Raw genomic sequence first — 21,681 nt, 5'->3', positions numbered from 1 at the left:
CTAACGCTCACTGACACATGGGAAGAATTTGCCAGACTCTCCTTGCAGACCATCCCCATCCCTTTGTCCGTGTGTTCTTCGTTTAATGGAAATCGCAGGTCTCACACGCACGCCCTCCTTCAATCCAACACGGTTTCTGTAATTTTCTTTCTCCTCCATCATTTGGGCACAAAAGAGGGGATATTATAGCTAAAGGGCATTTGGATTTTGATGAAGTTATGTCTTTCTTGATTTTAGTACTTTCTTATTAGAGTTAGGTAGATGTTTTGTCTGTTTAATTCCCCCCCCCCCCTTCTAACAAGAAGGAAGTGAAAGAGGCATGTTTAAATTCTTCCCATCCTGAGAACTTTCAAGAAGCAGATAGTTGAAGGGAAAACCTCCCAACGTGAGGGAGCCTGAGATGGAGAAGTAGCTGGCCATAGGCGATGGTTTCTCTGCAGGGCTGCCCCTGGGAAGTTGGTGAGCAGGGACCTGGTGTGCTCAGGATTGGCACAGACACAAATAACTTACAGGCCCAGGTGACCTAACAGACTTCCCTCCAGAATTCTGACCCAACGTGGGAGAGAGGGACACTTTTTAAGCATCTTCTTACAAGTGACATTGTTCAAGGTACTTGAAAGCAGTAATAGATGTTCTTGGAGTTGTTCTTAATGAAAATTATTATTATTTTTTATCAATTAATTGCCTGGCAGTTGAAGGAGTGCAATTTATAACAACAAAAATCTTGGAGACTAATATCTCTTTGAATTCCCTCTTTAGATATATTATCATATTAATGAGTAGTTATTAAAGATCAATGAGTAGTCCTGTTCTTTGTTCTCTCTCCTGCCTTCCTCCCTTCCTCCCCCCTTCTTCCTCCGTTTTTTTTTTCCTTCATTTTTTTTTCTTTCCGTCCTCCTTTCCTTTATTTTCCTTTCATTTTTTTTCTCTTTCTCCCCTTCTTTTTCTTCTTCAATGACTTGGAAAAAAATCTTAATGAACTTCTTAGAGCAATTCTACACCAATGAAAATGTTCAGGGTCGCAGATGACTTTCCCGGAGTATTTAACAGTGGGATCAAAAACAGCTTCCATTTTTGCTGCGTCTGAAGTATGCATGCAGTCCCATTTGCACTTGCAAAAATATCTAAGTGTGCTGAGGAGGGTCACGGAGGGCCTTGGAGAGTAGATCCACTATCATTTTAGTAAAATTAAAAAAACAAACAAAATAATAATGGAACAACAGACTTTGAAATGTAGTTAGTCAATAAACAAAATGCCTTTTGCTTTACTTAGCATCCAGCCTGAATTATTGACTTATATTGTGGCCAGATAAAAAAGGTAGACAACATTTAACAATACAGAATATTTAATCACAACATAAAACTTATTTTATATTTTGAGACACACTTGTAATTATCGCTATGGCCGCTGGATGTCACTGTTGCATATGTCTGGCAGTAAAAACTTTCCACTTGGGCAATCTGAAACTGGTATTTTAAGGGCTGTCATGTTACCTCCTTGGCACTCTACCTTTTGATTGAACACACACTATCATGCTAAGATGACTCTCTTCTCCATTCAGTGCAGTCAGCTCACTTCTCAATTATGACATTCTACTGGGAATTCTAATTTACACAGGATGAGGTTCCCAAAACACAATTATCTTCACTATATTTAAAAGACGTATGGTACTTTTATAATAGTTCCCAACATTGTGTATTAATTATAACTAGCACATTCTGGATACCAAATGGAGTGAAGTGAAAACATAACCATAAAATACCCTGGATTTATAAAGTGCCTTTTTCTTCCTCAAAGAGCTTACAACAGTTTTCATATCTACTGGCTCATCTGTCTTTCCAACATCCCTAGGGGGTTACCTGCTTTAATGCTTTTATGAGTCAAAGTTGACCTGTGAAATAAATTGAATGAAGTAATTATTTGCACTGGCATCCCAGGAGTAAAGCAAAAGCAAACACTGAAAATGTGTTCCAGACAGCTAATTCTAGTTTGCAAAAGTAATTTGCTGAAATTTTGATAGTTCTGGGTTTTTCGTTTTTGTTTTTCAATTACTTTTATAATGCCTTAATTCAAGGACCCTTTCACTCTTCTTTTAAAAATTCATCTTAGAAAATCTGAGCCATCGTGTGCAGCTAACATTATACAGAAATTAGCTCTGGAGACTTTCCCAACCGGAAAAAAGCCTGGCCCAGTAGAAGTGCTAGAATAGAGCAACACCCGGTAAAAAGGAATGAGAGAACTAATTGGAACAGTCATTAGCTTTCTCGGTAGTTAGAAATGACCATGAGTTTCAATTTAGCTGTCTAGTTTAGTCTCTTTCTTTTTCCTAAAACCTTGGAGTTGTTTTCTTTACCTTCCTCCCGTGCATTGGGGAAGCCAGAGCTGCTGTAGGAAGACTATTGGTCTAGATTTTAGGGGGGACTGGGGAGGGGAGGGCTCTCTGTTCTAGTGAATTATCAGAGAGCTGTGTTGCCTGCCATATACAGATGCTTTGATCCAAAATTTCAGTCATTGTTTCCACATTTAGGGGCTGGAATGAACATCAAAGAAGTGGGTGTATGGAATTTACTGAATGCCAAAGAAGTACAATAACATACAGAGGATATAAGCAAATCCCAGTGGCAAAATTTGCTGCCAATTCTTGCACATAATAGAGGTCCTAAAGTGACAGTCTATCTTTGACAAATGCATAATGATATCAATGCCAAGGGAAGGAACTAGCATACTGAAAGGTGAATAAAAGAGTTGGGAACAATTCAGTGGACTTACACATTTCCTTAGTGTGTTTTTACACAGCAAGGAAAGCAGATGACACAAATGCATTAGGTAATCATTGGACAGGGCTGCAAACTCACCAGCAGTTTTAATCTGACCTTGCTTTTTCGGGAACCCGCTCTAAAGATGAAAATAAAATGTGATTAGAAATCATTCATCTTTGGGAGGGAGGAAAAAAAAGGGACAAGTAAAGTGAAAATAGCTTTCTTGTTCTGTCTTGGATAGTTCCAGATTTTAAAGCCCATATGTTGTGTGCTATAACTTCTTCTCCCAGGGCCAGTGCTTTCCAAACGCTTCAGCTCGTGCATTGCACCCAGTAGTCTAGGAAGTTAGGGCTCATTTCTATCCACAGTCTTTGTTCAAATTTTGGTTAATTTCAGTGGGTGCACAGAAAGTAAAATGCACAGAACTGAAACCGTGGAACTCAGGCCATTGTGTGATCATCTAAAAACCTACTTTTCAAGCTCCTTTAAGTTTTATTTTTGAAATAAAAACAATAAAACGACTGTAAAAAGTTTCCAAAAGTGTTGACATTATGAGCAATTGCTAACCAAGGCTATTCCCAGAATGATCGTGCATATTTGGATACAATTCTAGAAAAGCTAACTGTCCTGCCGTGCCAGCTCTAAATACAGAGGGTGCCAAAAAAATGTATACACATTTTAAGAAGGAAAAATCTGTATTAAAATTACGCAGATGGTAACCACATTGAGCACCTCTTGTAATTGCAGAAGTCAAACGTGACTTGTATTCATCTCTTGTTATCGGTATATATTGAGTATTACATTTTAATACAGTTTTTTTCCTTTCTTAAAATGTGTTCACATGTTTTTGGCACCCTCTGTATTTCATTCAGAAGGTGATTCATTCAGAAGGTGATTCAAGAAGGGTCCTGTGGTACGTGGCTCTTGCCTCCAGGGCCAGGAATCTACATAGGAGTAGATGCAGATTGTGTTGCTGTCACCAGGAAGAGCATTGGAGGGCAAAGGCTGATTCTTGCCTTTAAGCTGCAATCCTTTTCCTATGTAAACGAGTGTGTAAGGCATCTGCTGGCTGCTTTAAAAAAAACAAAAAACAGCACAGACCGGAGGTGGATGTTTAAAGGAAGAAGTCTCTGAAATGCCATGGCACATGGCAATAGCCTACACAGTTCACGAGTACCGTCTGGTAATGAATCAAATACAAACAAGGCCAAGATACGTGTGTTTATTTGAAACTTTCCTCAGCTGAGCAAGAACCTGTGACAGCTGCAAATAAAGCCGTCATTTCTTCCCTTTGCATTGGGCCATCAGAGCAGATTTGCCTATGTACACTAAAACCATTTCCAACCCAGCCCCTTCGGTGCTTCTTCCAAAATTTCTTCTAAGGCCTTACACTTCAAAATAGTGGACCTCATGGAAGTTTATTGTGCATGTTAAGTAAATGCAATGATTTTCATTATTTCAAACTCTATAATGAAATGACTGCATGCCCAGCAACATTAGAAAATGGACAAACAAGTATTCAACTGCCTGGATGAACCATGGCTTTCTGGCATTAAAAGTGTAATATTTATGAGTTAATTTAATCATAGAAGAAAATATTGAGTGGGTGACTGAGTAAAATGATGACTGCGTATTATGTTTTTGCCATGCAGCTGGATAAACATATTCAACGACAGACCTTGGCAAGAACTGCAAAGATGCTCTTGACAATGCTATGAATAAATATTAGGTGCTGCCCAGAATTCACTGCATTTGAGGTCTTGAGCAAAGCCAGATGAGTTTTAGCAGGAAAATGTAGAAGAAACCACATATGCACATTGGGATTATGTAAACATTGGAGTCTTTCTCTGCTGCCCAGGAATTGCTCTAACATTCATTTTTATCTACATCATTGACAGATTTTTTTTTTTTTTAACTTAGTATCTTTGTACTTCTAGGAGTGTACTTTAGCATTAAGACCTAGTTTGGGGGAAGTTCATGGTAAATTTTTCAACAACGTGGACTTGGAGTGAAAAGAAATATTTCACTTAGGCTACAGAGAATTGACACTAAATATTGTATTTTGTAGTGACCCAATTTGATCTATATAAAACAGTAAATTGAAAAATTTATTTAGATTGCTTCTTGAATTTCTTTAGCACTTATGGTTTCTGATTCTAAGAAGGACCATAAGAGAAAACAAATAGGTAGGTAGTTTAAAGAGGAGATCAGCATTATCAAGTCACTTAATGAAGCATTTGTATCCAGTGCAAAAAGAACCAGCATGCAAGAGAATATTATAGAAATGTGCCATTGTGGGTTTTTTCCCTTGAAGGATTTTCATTTTACCAGTAAAGAAAAATATTTTTTCCCAGCTTTATTGAGGTATAATTGACATGTAACATTGTGTAAGTGTAAGACGTACATGTTGATTTGATACACTTACCACTATAGTGTAAGCTAACACGTCAGTCACTTTACGTAACTGCCATTTCTTTTTTGTGGTGAGAACATTTAAGATCTACTTTCTATAGCAACTTTTAAGTATGTAATACAGTTTTGTTAACTATAATCACCATGCTGAATATTAGATCCCCAAATTTACTCATAACTGAAAGTTTGTACTCTTTGACCATCATCTCTCTGTTTCCCCCACCCCCAAGCCCCTGGTAACCACCATTCTATTGGTTTCTATGAGTTTAACTTTTTTTAAGATTCTACGTATAAGTGGTGCCATACAGCATTTGACTTATTCTGCCTGACTTATCTCACTTAGCACAATGCCCTCAATGTCCATCCATGTTGTTGCAAACGGCAGGATTCCCTTCTTTCTCATGGGTGAACAATATTCCATTGTGTATATACAGCACATCTTTATTCATTCATCTTTTGATAAACATTTAGGTTGTTTCCATGTCTTAACTGTTGTGAATAATGCTACAGTAAACATGGGAGTTCAGATATCTCTTTGAGATCCTGTTTCATTTCCTTCAGATATATACCCAGAAGTGGGAATGTTGGATCATGTGGTAATTCTATTAATATTTTCAAATGTTTGAGAAATATCTATACTGTTTTCCATAGTGGCAGCACCCATTTGCATTCCTACCAACAATGCACAAAGGTTCCCTTTTTTTCCACATTCATGCAAACACTTATCTCTTGTCTTTTTGTTAATAGCCATCTTGACAGGTGTGAAATGATCTTATATTGTGGTTTTGATTTATATTTTACTCATAACTAGTGATGTTGGACATCTTTTCATGTACCTGTTGTCCATTTGTATGTCTTCTTTAGAAAAATGTCTATTCAGCGCCTCTGTTTTTTTGCTATTGAATTGTATGAGTTCTTTAGGTATTTTGGATCCTAACTCCTTGTCAAATATGTATATGATTTGCAAATATTCTCTCCCATTCCATAGGTTGCCTTTTCATAGTGTTTATTATTTCTTTTGCTGTGCAGAAGCTTTTTAGTTTGATGTAGTTTTGCTTATTAATGTTTTCATTTGTTTCTTGTATTTTTTTGGTGTCATAGTCAAAAGATTATTACCAAGACCAATATCAAGGAGATTTTTTCCCATGCTTTCTTCTAGAAGTTTTATTGTTTCACATCTTATATTTAAGTATTTAATCCATTCTGAGATAATATTTGTGTATGGTATAAGATAGGGTCCGGTTTCATTCTTTTGCATGTGGTTATCTAGTTTTCCTAACACTATTTATTCAAGAGACTATCTTTTCCCCATTGAGTGTTCTTGTCTCCTTGTGAAATATTAGTTGATCATATATGCAAGGGTTTATTTCTGGGCTTCTGTTCTATTCCGTTGGTCTATGTGTCTGTTTTTATGCCAGGACCATACTGTTTTGATCTCTATAGCTTTGTACTATAGTTTGAAATCAGGAAGTGTGACACCTCCAGGTTTGATCTTTTTAAACATTGCTTTGGCTATTCAGGATCTTTTGTGGTTGCACATGAATATTAGAATTTTAAATTGAAAAATGCCAATGGAATTTTGATAGAGATTTCATTGACTCTATAGATGGCTTTGGGTAATATGAACATTGTCTCTTGCAGGCAGCATAAAGTTGGATCTTGTTTTTTAAATCTATCCAGCTACTCTATGCCTGTTGATTGGAAAACTTAATTCAATTACATTAGAGTAATTATTGACAGGTAAGGAGTTACTAATGCTACCTTATTGCTTTTTGTCTGCTTTGTAGTACCCTTGTTTCTTTCTTCCCCTCTTACTGTCCTCCGTTGTGAACTGATGATTTTTCATAGTGATATGCTTTGATTCCCTTTCTCTTTATGTTTTGTGAGTCTACTGTATGTTTCCACTTTGTGTTTATCATGAACATTATATAAAATATCTTATAGATATAGCAGTCAATGCTGATAACAACTTAACTTCAATTACATACAAAAGCTAAACCCTTTTACTCTCCTTGTTTATGTTTTTGATGTCACAGTTTGCTTCTTTTTATATTGTATATTCTTTAACAAATTATTATAGCTATAGTTATTTTTAATGCTCTTGTCCTTTAAGAAAATTCTTATTAAGTCTTCACTTTTGATTTTCTGGTGCTCAAGCACTATCTCTAGAATAGCAACAAAAGAAGAACTACGGTCTCTGGGCCATAGTGTATGTGCCACGGGCTTCTTGTAAATCAGTGAATTTCCTAGATTGCTTTTTGTTGGGTTGTCTTAGTATTAAAATATGAGGACAGAATGCATGAACGAATATAGAAGAGCCTACTAGAAAAAAAAAGAAAAACACCTTCTGATTATGTGGGCCTGGGTATTCTGGATTCTAGTCTCAGCTGTGTGACCCTGGACAAGTTGCTTTGCTTCTCTGCACCTCAGTTTTCAATCTGTAAAATTATAATTTGTTTACCTATCTTTTAAGAGATTGATTGTGAGAGGAAAACTAGACACTCTATCTAAAGCATTAATTTCTTTTGTTATTAAGCCACAATGCATTTAATTTAAATTCTGCGTTTTTAAAGAAAGGATTCCAGTTGCCCTCAGAGAAGTTAAAATGCAAATTTAAGATATTACTATGACTACAACTAATATTACCTAATATATCCAAGCAAATAAGGTCACACACAAGCTTAATTTCTCCTTATTTTCCTTTGAAGAAACATCTCAAAATCTTATTTTTAAAAGGAAATCTAGCTCATCTCCCAGCTACTCTGCCCTCTTGGTATCCTTCTTAAGTGGATACATTCCACTTCAACATGCATTTAACAAATAAATGTCTGGAGTGCTTGAACCAGTCGGTGGCACTAAAAGTAGCAAAAGGGTGTTTTGGAGGTAAAATTGCCATGATTTGGTGATGGCAATTTGGGAAAGTCAGAGAGAACAAGATGTCAAAGGTAACTCCCACACTTCTCATACAGAAGACGAGAGAAAGAAAATATTTGGAGGAACAATTAGAAATTCAGTTTTAGATATATTAAATTCGAGATGCCTGTGAAACATCGAAAAGAAAAAAATTTAGGACAAGACCGTAAAGGCAGCTATGATGGTAAGAGACTACTGGGCTCGAAGGCAGAGGCTTTCAGTTAAGGTCCTGGCTCCACTCCAACATGTATGAACAGGTGGGCAAGGACTTACTCTTCCTGAGTCTTGGTTTCCTCATCTGTAAAATGGAGCTATTAATATCTATCTCATCACCTTATTGGGAAGATAAAATGATAATTTTTTGAAGTTACTTTATAAGGAACTACTCTGCTTCTCATTATTATAGAGACCTAAGAAATGACACACACAAACAAGTTGGGACTTTCTCTCCTGGAAACAGCCCTACTAATGAACAGGGGTCATCTTGCCTTTTCACTAACCTACCTTGTGTAATTGGCTGAGTTGCTTTGGTTTCCTCTCCTTTTCTGGTTCTCCACCTTCAGGAAGAGGCCTACAACCATGCCTTCCTCGAGCACATGGAGCTAATATGGAGAAGACTCTCTTGAGATTCATGGTTAATTAGGGGTAGGAATCATGGTTATGGAATGTTATGGACTTCCAATGAATATTAATTGATTGGGCTATAGCATTAACATTGTATTACTAGGTTCAAATTGGTGAGAAGAAGAGATTTTAGTCAGCTGGGGACTGACAGCTCCTGTGGGTTTGGAACCATCTACTACCCCCACAGAACTGAGCGCTAGCTTGTCCCCAGAACCTGAGGTGGGACAAACGCCACAGAAAGATAAGAGAGAAGCTAATTTTCCCCCTATTTATATTTCCCTTGGGGTGAACTTCTTAATCCCTCCCTGCAATGATATACTAAAAATCTGTGTGTGATTAACTTTTTTTACCACTACAGAGCCAAACAGAGTAAGAACCTGGCTGCCAACAGCAGTGGGTTAGCTCTGGTTATTGCAGAAATCACGAGGGTGGGAAGAAAGCAGCTGCCCTTACACAGAGTCTAAGAAGGATTCTTAGCGGAATAGGGCAAATAGACTGTTGTTAAATAAAAATTGATAAAATCGGAACATTAATTAAACCCCAATGTTGGGGCAAGGTGTACAGAAATGTCTGAAAATGTTCCCCAGTCTTACAGTCTATTTAGGGGGAGAAAACTAGTAGATGAAAAACTTGGTTTTGGATAATGTCTGTATGCTGTGGTGCAAGCTTTGTTGTTGTCTTTGCTGCTTATTTTTTTTTATCTTTGTTTCATGAGAATCTCCAAACGCAACAAAAGAACACGAAAACATCATTCAGCTCATCCCCACATTTTCCAAAATTGAATGCTGTTTCTGTACTAAAATTTTTTCCAGCTAGGCTCTATGACCAATATCTGAACACAAAATGCCTATGTCCGATATTACATTTCTATTCTTCAATTGTTGTCTCTAGTATATTTGGCCTGATGTCTTGAAATACCCACATAAGGGGTCCATTGTTCGCAAATGTTCATGGCTATACTGGGAATGACTGTAAGCAGACTTGATGCTGTACTTCCCTGTGTACATGTATCAGTGTGGATATATATCACTCCAAAGACAGAGGAAAGATTTGTTGTGTTGTATATGTAAAGCTTTAGGACAGTATCTTCATCATAGTAAATCCTATGTAAGTCTTAGCAGCTGCTTCTCCTACTACTATTGAAAAGTCGAAGGGTTATGCTGTGTGTGACCGGCGATCTGCTGGACTGGTTTTGTTAGAACTGTCAACCCCTGGCATAGACTTAACACCTTGTTTGTCACCTATGAGTGACCCTTTGACCTTTGGGGAGGATCATCTTTGTCGGTCCACATTTTTGCCATTGGGTGCCCTTTGGGAACTGCCGGAGTGTTGCGGTGAAGCCCCCTGGGTTGCAGATTGCACAGGAGTGCTTCTCAAACTATGTGTGGTGAAGGATTCGTTCTTATTTCCAGTCTGCCACAGCCTGATACTTTGTAAAGTGCAATAAAAATAACTGAATACAGAATAAAAAGCAATACACACAAAATTTAAGTCCCATTTTGTAAATTTGATTCAACAGACATACACTTATGCAACCAAATGGCTCTCAGCAGTTCTAAATGTCCCCTTTCCATTCTGTGCTTGTCTCATCTCTGAACAATAACCCGCAGGTCACTGATAGCGGGCCTCACTTTGAGTAGCAATGTTATAAAGGACAGTGAGGGACCCCAACATCCTCTCATTTCATTTCCATATTGTTTTTCCTTCCAAAGAGCTTGAAGGGCTCTCTCATCAAAGCAGGGACTCTACAGGCCAGGAGGCCTCAGACCTCAGCTTAAGGTGGTCGAACCACTAGTGTGAAGCTGGTGCATAGGGGGCAACTGAGAGGCCAGCGGGGGATGGTATTTTGTGCTGGGTGCTGGCCATTCCCTCAGGTGGGAGTTTACACACAGCTAAGCAGTAGGCTGTTTAGTGCTGCTGCACAGGTGGGGGAACAGTCTGTGATAGACAGGCTTCTGGCAAATAAACACATCGGATGATATACTGTAATCAACTATATAAACCACTTTAAAATTGTCTATACTTCATATTTCCAGCATTTGGTTTTGTTAATCATATGTCTTCCTGACAGCAATTAAATAACCTTGAGAGAAAATGTACACCTGCTGTCTCCCCTGGGGAAACTACATCTCTTTTGTGAATGACATAAGTTCTCCATAAAACATAACTGAAGATAGGAGAATTGAATTTGGAGATATGTCTCCTTTCTCTCTTGTTTTATCTCTAGTCGAATTGGAGAACAAGGTTTAATATAGCTAATCTTTTTCTGGATCCCTACTCTGAGATTCTATTCAAACCAAAATATTTCCCCGAGACGCACATTCAAGGCAATAGATAAATGAGGTCGTGATGAGCATCACAGAGGTGGGGAGGGTCCCATGCCCATCCCACGTCGCCGGCACTCTCTCCATCCCCAGCTTCTCACTCCAACACTCTCAGTTCTTTCTGATTTCTACAGCAGATCTCATCTACTTTCATAAACACCACAGTGGTCCTGTTTTTCCCAAAACATAACAAAATGTTTGCTTTGCTTGAGTCAGGTTCCAAACAAGGTCCATTTGTGAGGACTGTTGAATTAGAAGCCTCTTTTAATTGACAGGTGTCACGGGCGAGCTGTAGGTGCCAGGAGCACCCAAGGCCCTGCTACACCCTGGATTTGCTGAGTCTCACACCAGTCAAAGTTCAGGTTGTTAGTGCACTGGGGTGTGGTCAGTGCCGGGCTGGGGCTGCACGCGTGTCCGGTGGCACTGGAAGGGGAAGCGGCTGCCCCAGGAACCAGGGCGTTGAGCATGTCAGCTACCCACCTGGCTTCGGTCACGGCCAACCTCTCCCACTCCGATGACTGGGCCAGCCATGGGGCCAGAATATAGTCCTGGCAGCAAGTGTCTTGGAGCGCTGAGGAACTGGGGCCTTGTTGTGATTTGGTTGGTGAGTTGGGAACAGCTGTCTGGAAGAGGAACAGACACTGTGGACTTTATCACGCACTCTTACAATGGTTCCATCCACTCCACCTACTTGATAAAAAAAAAAAAAGGCTTAAAAACACATTTTGTCAGTGAGAAAACAATGCCAGAGTTGTACGACCTTATTAACAGGTACAAACCTGACCTGATTTGGACTCATGAAGATTGGGGATGTCCTAATACTTATTGGAACTCTGCAGATTTTCTTCCTTGGCCCTATCCAGGATGAGGTGGCGGTAAATGACAGATGGGGTCAGAAATGCTCTGGTTTCCATGGAGGATACTACAACATCGGGGTAAATTCAAGCCAGGGAGGTTGCTATGCTCACAAGTGGGAGCCACCATCACCAGGCATCTGGGGGCTATCATGGGAATGTGGTCATGTCTGACATTGAAGTGACTCTGAATTCATTTTGGTATTTGTTCAGATAGTAAGTTTGGGAGGCAACTCCCTTCTTAACGTTGGACCAACTAAAGATAGTCTGATTGTCCCCATCTTCTAAGAATGCCTTCTTGCTGTTGGGAAGTGGCTGAGCATCAGTGGGGAGGTTATCTATGCGTCCAAACCACAGAGGGTGTGGTTGGAAAGGAACCTAGTATCTGTATGGTATACCTCAAAAGAATCAGGACTCTTAACACTGCAAGTCCCCATATCTACCTGAACTGCGTGCTGGGATTCCAAGATCAGAAGTGGTCCACAGATCCAGGTAAAGGCCTCCTCATTTCCCTGCCCCAGTTACCAGCCTCTGTTCTCTCAGGTGAGTTTCCTTGGACTGTAAAGGAGCGGAGTGATCATTGGGAGTCCAAGAGGAAAGGGACACGGCCTGCTGTTTGCTGCTTTGCTTTTCCTCATATCGTACCATCTTTGGAATAAACTAACTTCTTCCTCCACCTAGAGATGACTTTCCCAACACGTTTAAATCAAAGAGAACTGAGTGCATTACCCCCATGTTTCAATGGACCAAGTATCTGAACTCCGTTGCTGGCATACCTCTCTCTGGTCAGCAAAAGAAGGGACCGAGACATTAAGCTCTGAGTTCATCCATTTCTACCTTTGGAAATAATCTACCATGGAAACATCCCTCCATTCTCTGTGTTTGATAAGCCTACTTGTTTCATCAATGACCACAGCTAAGGAATAAGCCAAGTCACCCTGTGGCTTATGGAAGAAAGGGGAAGAAAGTTGACAAGTTCAACTACATACTATTTATTTAGCATCGGTTGTCACCAACCCTCTCCCCTCTCTCCACCTCTACCCCCGCCCTCCTCCCCCAACAAGTGCAGGAGAATCTGGAGGGGAAGGAAAAAGTATACTAGGTTGCTAAATGGTCAACTCTTCAGAAGTTTCCAAAGCAAACCAACATCTCTGAAATTCAGTCCGTGTACAATGACACTATTAGAAAATGGATATGATTCTACCCTGCCTTTTAAAGTATGATCAAATAAATATTTCCATGTTACAAAAAATGTATAGATTCCCTAATATCTCTCTTTTTTTTTCTTGCTTTTTTTGTTATCGTTGAAGAAACTGGCTGTTTGTCCTGGGATTTCCAACACTTTGGATTTTGCTGATCGTGTCCCTGTGATGTTGTTTAGTGTGTTCCTCTGCCGCTGTAAGCTGTAAGTTGGTAGCTAGATCTAGCGGCTTGATAAGATTCAGGTTCAATTATTTTTCAGTCATATGTCATACATTGTGGTTTGCACTTCTATTAAGAGGCACATAATGTTTATCTCCCTGTGGTGGTGTGAGTAGTCCTTGGTGGTCATTGCTTAGATCCATTAATTCATGAGGAGGTTGCAAAATGATGATGTCCCACTTCTATTGATCCTTATTCATTTATTAGCTGGAAAAATTCTATGAAAAGAAACTTCTCCTTGACTCTTTGGCTACTCTGAGACCAGTTTTTTAATACAGAGAATTGGTTCCCTGGCATTCTCTAAAGGAGATCAATGAGTTTAGTTTTTGTTATCATACTGAAATGACAGATTCAAATATACTTGATATGTTTTAATCCATCCATTGCATTTATCGTCCTACTGATGCTGAAATTATCCCATTGGCCTGTTGGATCCTCTTTAAACTGGTACCCAAATTCTTTGGACAGAACCCTAGTAGTTTTCACAGCTTCCTTGCTACCTGGTATGACAAGATATTCCAGACTCATTTACTAAGTTTCTTGCCTCAGACCCGGAATAAGCCATCTTTCCAAGAAGAGTAGAATTTTTGGTGGAAAATAGTATTTAGAGACACAATCAGAGTTCTAGGGGTTCTCACTACTATTGGGTTAGCCATTTTTCAAGCCTTTTCAGTGGACAGAATGAGAAAATGTATACTTTTTAAGCATAAAACACATTATGAATTAGTATTGCTACCTCAGATTCATTTTCAGAACTACAGGATTTTTACTTAATCTCATTGATCTTACAGTTTTGTCTGCTCTCACCCAACCTGAAAATCCCAGTTGTCAATGATACCAATATACAGACGATGTCCCCCAAAAATGTATACACATTTTAAGAAAGGAAAACTGTATTAAAATTGTATTGCTCAATATATACTGTTAATAAAAGATGAATGCAAGTCACATTTGACTTCTGCAATTACAAGAGGTGTTCAAAGTGGTTACCATCAGCATCCAGACACTTCTAATAATGGTACTGCTTGAACAATGCTGACCAAAGTGGTCACTTGTATACATTTTTTTGACACCCCTGGTATATATATTTTTGCTTTATCCCACACTACATCCACAACAATGCCAATATACCAAAAATGAATCAGTAGATACAAACAAAAACCAGTTAGAAGACATAATGGAAGAAAAGACCACATGTCTGATAGCTAAAAACTAAATAAAATACCTCAGTATAAATTTAACAAGAAATGTTCAAAATCTATATGAAGAAAATAATGAACACTTGTGATGATGTAAAATTAGACTTAAATAGTTGGAACGATGAACTATGTCCATAGAAAAACTCAACATCATAAAGATCTTAGTTCTTTTTGTGTTTATTTAAACATTTAATGCAATTGCCGTAAAGATTCCATCAAGTTTTTTCATAGAGCTGGATAAATTGACTATATAGTATGGAAGAATAAACTTGTAAGAATAGTCAGGGAACCCTTCAAAAAGAAGAGAAATGGTATATAATATTAAAGCACATTATAAACCTGTATAATTAACAGTTTTGCATTAATGCATGACCAAAAAAATGGAAAAGTAGAAAACTCAGAAATAGACCTAATTGCATGTAAAAATGTAGTGTATGGTAAAGTGGCATCCCTAACTAGTGAGGAAAAGATGGACTTTTTAATAAGTGGTGTTAGGACACTGGATAACCACATGCAAAAAGATAAAATTGAAGTCGTTCCTTTTATCATATACCAGGACAAATTTTACATGGATGGGAAATTTACACGTAAAAGAGGACATATAAAGTATTAGAGAAAAAGTGTGGGTGAATTACTCTATAACTTGTCCTGGGGATAATGCTCTAATTTACAACTCAAAATCCAAAAGCAATAAGTAAAAGGATTGTCTTGTATGATTACATGAAAACAAGTGCTTTACATTTAATCCATACAAGTTACATCAGGCCCATTTTGCAGATGAGAAAACTGAAACTCAGAGAAATTAAGTATCTTGCAGAAGTTGGTAAATGGCAGAGATTGGATTTGAACACAAGGAATTTGTATTTCCTTGTGAACTGAGCCACCTAAACTTCTGCTCCCTCTAAACACATTGAGAAAATCAGAAAGTATTTCCCAGATCCCACTCACAACTGGGGGACTAAAATCTTATTAACACTGCAAGGCTAGTCCCATTGGTTTGATACAGACTTCATCTTGAGTTGCAGAAGAGCTTTAAAAGGCACAGGAGTCTGGGGAGAAAGGGAGACTCTGGTGTAGTTTGAGGATAAAACTTAAATGTAGTATTACACTTAACATGGACATTTGTACCTTTTAGTTTATATTCTCGGTCAGAAAATCTGTTATATTACTGCAGTACTCTCATCTCATTATTCTTCGTCTCTCAATACAGTGAAACACCGTATCAACCCTAAGAATCCTGTTTTCAACATGTGAAAGTCAAAAGAATCTTCAACTTTTTTAGTTTAATATCAACAAAGACAGTAGCTTGGCTAAGTTGTTTTAATGGGAACAGGTCAAGTTAGTTGTTGAGTTTATAAAGACAGAAGGTGCCAGCGGATTGAAGGTTTTAATTCTCAGCTGGTATTTGGTGCTTATACAAACTAAAGCAATCAGTTGCAATCTCTATTTCTGCTCTTCCCTGGCATTTAATTTGTTCACATTTTAATTATTCATTTCCTCCCAGTGCATCTCATGCCTAGGCAACAAGCATCGAATTTCTCTTTCTGTTTCTTCAAGAAAAAATTTAAAGCCAGTTATGCTCTTACTCCATTAGCAACATGGTTGTTTTATAGGGGCTTGTGAGAGCAATGAAATTCATTCATTCATGTCATAAAGATTTATTAAGCACCAACAAATGTGCCAGGCATTGTTCTAGGTTTGGAAATACAAGGAGGATAAGGCAGACAAGTTTCTGCTCTCAAGAATCTTACCTTCTATAGGAGACAGAGGGAAAACAGTGAACAAACACAAAGCCAGGTGATATCAGAGGGTGATTTGTTCTGTGAATAAAACATTGAATATGGTGATGTGATGGAGAGTACAGCAGGGAACTTCCTTAGCTTGGATGGTCGGAAAAGTCCCTGTCTAAGATTTGAGCCACACGAAGATCCAGGTAGAAAAATGTCCAGGCAGAAGAAACAAGTGCAAAGGCCCTGAGGCAGGAATGCGCTTGGTGTATATGAGAAGGAGGAGAACACAGGTAGCTGGAGGGGCGTGAGCTCTACTGAACTAAAACGGACTTCTAAGTATTTAAAGGGTTGCTTATGAGTTTACTTATTTACACTGTACTTGGTTCCAAAAAGGATTTAAAATAGCTCTTTGTGCTGCTCTCGAGTGCCTAGAGATTTGAGAAAAATAAAACCGGGTCCTTTAGCAGGTAAAGTCCAACAGATAGATCTGAGATAGGACATAAAAACATTGGTGCAGGAGGTTTACTTTTTTTTTTTTTTAAGGCTCACACACCTTGAAATGTCATTTAAGAAATAATTTTTAAAGAAAGTTGTTGTATTGAATTTAATTTCAAATCAACAGACCCATTATATTCTCTAATTAATCATGGCACATGCTATTTACCAAACTCCTATAAAAACAAATTCCTTTTGTACACATTACAAAGAAATGTTACATAAAATTAAGCACCAAGTAATGACTTTAATTTGCGGTTAGTTAATAATACACAGATGATCACGCAGCTGTAAAGGAAGCCACTTGGGACATTAACAGATATGCTGGCACTGAGGAATTGGATGGAACCAGGCAGACTGTGAGCTCAGGGAGGAGAATAAAGATGACTCAAGAATTAATGGACATTAGATGTTTTGACTTCCGGTAACAGGCTGAAACCTGCTGAAGACCTTAGCTCAGAAAAGCCTGTCTGAATGACTTTTAGCGTTTCTCATTGGTTCTAAATTACTTTTTTACATTTTGCAAAGCAAAAATGTTTTTAAAAACTTAATGGAATTTGCATTTAACATGAACTTTGCTGAATAGCCTTGACTCAAAACTTTTTTGCAGTTTTGCAAGAAGCACTAATTGTCCCAAGTTCTATGAGCCACTTTACGTAGCTAATTTCTTGGCACTTAATGATCTTAAGCTAAGACTCTCAGAACTTTACATTTTTAGAAAGGAAAATAAAATAAAGCCCTAATAGCTGAAGGAAACAAATGTTACATTTCTCCCTAGTTTGCGGGATACATAAGCAATCATAAGTAGAAAATTTATCTTTTATATATAAAGCATGACCGTTTCAAACAAAAATGAAAGTTCTCTATCCCATGTGTAATGGATGGGTTGGAAAATCAATGTCCTAGAGGATTTGTGATTAAAATCTGTTTAAACCTGTAGGAATGGAAGAAGGAATGGAAAGTTGTTAGGAGACTGAACATGACTCACCTTTCTCTTACAGAGAAACTTTTCTGATATTTTTTCAATTCCACTTTGTGCTCCCTTCTAAAAACCATTTTAGAAAGGGGGTTTGCACCATGAAAGATTCGTGGTGCCAAATCTCAAGAGAGGGTTTCGATGCTCTGAGAAGCCGGGACCCCTAAAGATCGTTCAGGGCTCCCACCAATTCACAGTGTGACTCTTAATTTGTCATTTCATCTGTCCACGTGCCTCCTTTGCTTTGTATGTAAAATGGGTATCAAAGAACTATTTCATGGTGATGATTTCGCTTTCTAAACAGATGACAAACACCCCCATCATCTAGGCTGGAGATTACATCAATGCCATCCCTGCTTGTCTGGGGCATCTCTGGCTGGTCTCTGTTTCCCAAGGATGCTGGGTTAAGTCATTCTTATCATTCTTGCTGATTATGGAACAGGATGGGAAGGAGGTCTGTATGATTTAATCCAAAATAAGTAATCCACCATAATGCTTACCAGGCTTTGGGGCAATAAGATAATGCACTCACACAAACAGGCACACACCCCATTACGGGACTAATGATGAGCTGAAAATAAAGAGGAAATTTAAAGAAGGGAAGCCTCCGAAAGGGATTCATCAACAACTCCAAGGCAATATCATGCTGTGCTTACGTTGTCTGCAAATATTGACTTTGAAAAATTAAACATGTGATTAAACACTATGTCATTGTCCCTGTGAAAGAAAGGTTCTGTATGACTATTTCAGACCAAAGGGAATGTAGAACAATAGAGACAACAGGGGGCCCCGAGCATATTGCTGTAACTTTCCTCCCCTGGAGGGACGGGCAAGTGCCATGCGTGTGGTTGCTGTTTTTGTGTTTAACCTCTGCTCCATCACCAGTGATAAGAATGTGCTGTATCACAGACACCCACATTCAAGTGATCTGAGTTGGAAGAAGGAGCAGGCGTTAGGAAAGGACTTCTGTTTCTCCCTCCCTCCCTCCCTCCCTCCCTCCCTCCCTCCTTCCCAATCTCTCTCTCTCTCTCTCTCTCTCTCTCTCTCTCTCTCTCTCTCTCTCTCTCTCTTTCTTTCCTTTTGACTTTGCAAAGCCATCGCAGATGTCTCCAGAAGTAGTCTGGGTCAAGGAAAGAAGTCTGAACACAGGAGAGTTGGAAATGGTGTGGGGTAGGGAGAGAGAAAGTAAACAGGAAGTTCTGGAGCCCAGGCTGTTCAAACAGCATAAAATACAAGTCAGAGAAAGGAGTGATTTCTTTAAAGACAAGGCTATATTGGTTCTAGAAACCAGGGTCCCTCACTGGGCAAGTCATGACTATTTCAAACAAGCTTAGCTGGGAGCTGACCAAGAAGCCAGTGGTAATGCTTTGATGTGAAGTATTTGTACAATATGAGACATGGATGTATTCTTTCACATAAATTTCTTACAGCAAACTGTCAGGGGAAGTCTTGACTGCATCGTGATGGCATGTTTACTGACCCTGTACATTTGGGTTTGGCTGTGTGATAGATTAGATGATTGTTCAGCACATACTCACTCCCACCCCCTGCCCCTGCCCCGCCATGGCTTCATGGAGGAGTGTACTTTCCTGCTCAGTGATGTCGGGGTTGGCCATGTGACTTGCTTCACCCAATGGGATGTTAGCAGACATGACAGAAACAGAGATTGGAAAAGTCCCTGTGCTCTTCAGCTGCCCCTTCTTGTGCTTCTGCCAGGAAAAGGAAGTGCCCAGGCTAGCCTGATGGTCTAAAGAGGATGAGAAAACATGTAGAGCAATTCTTGACCCTGTCTGTAGCTTGAAATCAAGGCCAACTGAACTGAGCCTGGACCAGCTAAGCCCAAATATATGAGGGAGAATAAATGTTCTCTTAAGCCACTGTTTGGGGGTAGTTCGTTGTACAACATTTTGTGGCTGTAGCTAACTGATGTAAGCAGAACTGCAGAATGAGCAAGTAGAGGAGGCAAGGAATGTGTGTTGTGCAGTGTTCACAGGGCCGTGAGTGTGTGGAATGGTGGAGTCCACAGCAGGGGCGTGCAGAGCCATGAATGGTGGAGGCTACTGTAGAGAGTGTACCATTGGTGCACAGTAGCATGACGCTCTTGCTGAACACAGCGTTTGTCAGAATTTGGCTGCTTGTGAAATGGGAGACTATTCTGGCTCTCTTAGTGTATGTATGTACCTGTACCTACCATGACTGTTCTGGGTACAACTTTGTAAGACTCAGTATCCATGAGAGCCCTTGGTTTTGGAGCAGGGAGAGGAAGTGCATTACTGTTGTTGTTGGTGGTGGTTTCTTTGTTTCTTTTCCTTTGTTTTGCAGGGATTTGAGAGGGGCACATAGGCTTGGAGAATTGAAGACGTGGACTAGATTCTGCCTATAACTAAATCCCTGGGCTGGGTTGTCACCTATTGGGGAGAAGCTGACAGAGCTATTTTCATGAGAGACTTTGTCATCTGAACCCCAAAGTGGTCCCCCTTGTGCACACTGATGTGTGGCACAGAACAAGGGTGAGGTCCATCCACCCTTCCTGCTTTGAGGAACCCAGAGCTCTGGCTCCTTGTGGATTGGTGAGTTAGGGTGGTGTTGCCTGTGTTACATACGTTGTGTTCCTACCATGGGCATCAGCCATTGCTGCAGTGAAGTTCCCTCCAGCTGTGTTGTGGGTGGAGGTTCCAGAGCAGGAGTGGAAGGTGAGGGCTGCTTGGGGACTTGCATGACTGTTGTGTGAGCTAGAGAAGACGTTCCTGTGAACTCTCAGGAATATATTGGGAAAACTTGGCGGGGACGTTGGCTCAGGGTGGGGCCAAGAGGAAGAAATTTAGATGACGATGTTAATGAAACCTTATTTGAATGCACATACTGATGAGGTCATGGAGACATTTTAGTTATTTTATCATGTGGTTGTAAGGTCTGTTTGGCTCAGTCCCCACTGTCAATACCCAAAAAACTCTCTTGATGATGCTGGTGGTCGGTCTCTCTTCAATTGCATATTTGCCCTGATAGATGACCCAGCCCTACTGGAAGTAGAATATTACTAAGATATTGCCTCTGCGGAAATTCCACTGCATCACTTTAGGAGGATAATAACACAAAGGAAAATGGAGGAGAGAAATCAAAGGATGAGTAAGAAAGGGTGGTGTAGTAAGTGGATCAGTAGATCTAGCAGGAATCCCAGCATACATCAGGTGAGGATCTACCGAGTTCTAACAAAGGAGGTAGTTCCAGACTATACCTGAGAAAAGAGCTTTTTTTCTTAGGTGCCGGTCCCCTGAATTCTCTGTATTGCTTCCTGTGTCTACATCTCAAATTCCCAATGGGGTTATCATATATTTAGGAGAGTATAGATGCCCTTAAGCAGGTGGACATTGAATCCCAGCTCTGTCACTCACTAGCTCTATGACCTTGGGCAAGGCACTTAATTTTTTCCTCTTGATTTTGTTCATCCATCCATCCATCCATCCATCCATCCATCCATCCATCCATCCATGTAACACTTACTGAAATCACAGGTATTCTGTTAGGCAGTGAAACAAAAGATACACAACCTCTAGTCTCATGGAGCATAACATACTAGGGAGGGAGATTGCAAAAAAAAAAAAATCCAATAAATGAACAAATAAATAAAAAAGTATGAGAAGTATTATGAAAAAAACAAATAAGGAGCTGAGTTGGAGAAAAAGGTACTTGCATTAGATAAGGTAATTAGGGAGAACCTTTTTGCAGAGGTGCCGTAATTTTGAGAATAACAATATGTTTAGGCATAAAATTGGTATAATAAAGTCTTCATTGGATCGTGGTGAGGCCTAATTATGTAACGCATGTTTAACACATTTAATTTAGTGCCTGGCAAATAGGAAGTGTTCAACAAATATCTACTACTATTTCTTCTATCATGGAGTTAGCACATACACTTAGTATATAGTACTTCATACATAAACTTAACAGATAGAACTTAACACATGGCTTTGT

General features: G+C 39.3%; 1 long non-coding RNA gene and 1 pseudogene across 1 annotated transcript in view; one reads left to right on the top strand and one right to left on the bottom strand.

The window, feature by feature from the left end:
• The window catches only part of LOC109451225 (tissue alpha-L-fucosidase), an 87,886-nt pseudogene extending 75,340 nt beyond the window's left edge, over positions 1 to 12,546 (top strand).
• Positions 1 to 21,681, bottom strand: part of LOC109451261 (uncharacterized) — a 520,178-nt gene that overhangs the window by 103,062 nt on the left and 395,435 nt on the right. The gene's annotated exons all lie outside the window — the stretch shown is intronic.

Source organism: Rhinolophus sinicus, linkage group LG01 (assembly GCF_036562045.2).
Source record: "Rhinolophus sinicus isolate RSC01 linkage group LG01, ASM3656204v1, whole genome shotgun sequence".
Classification (NCBI taxonomy): domain Eukaryota; kingdom Metazoa; phylum Chordata; class Mammalia; order Chiroptera; family Rhinolophidae; genus Rhinolophus; species Rhinolophus sinicus.
Note: the sequence above shows the minus strand (reverse complement) of the source record. Positions and strands in the feature narration are given on the sequence as shown.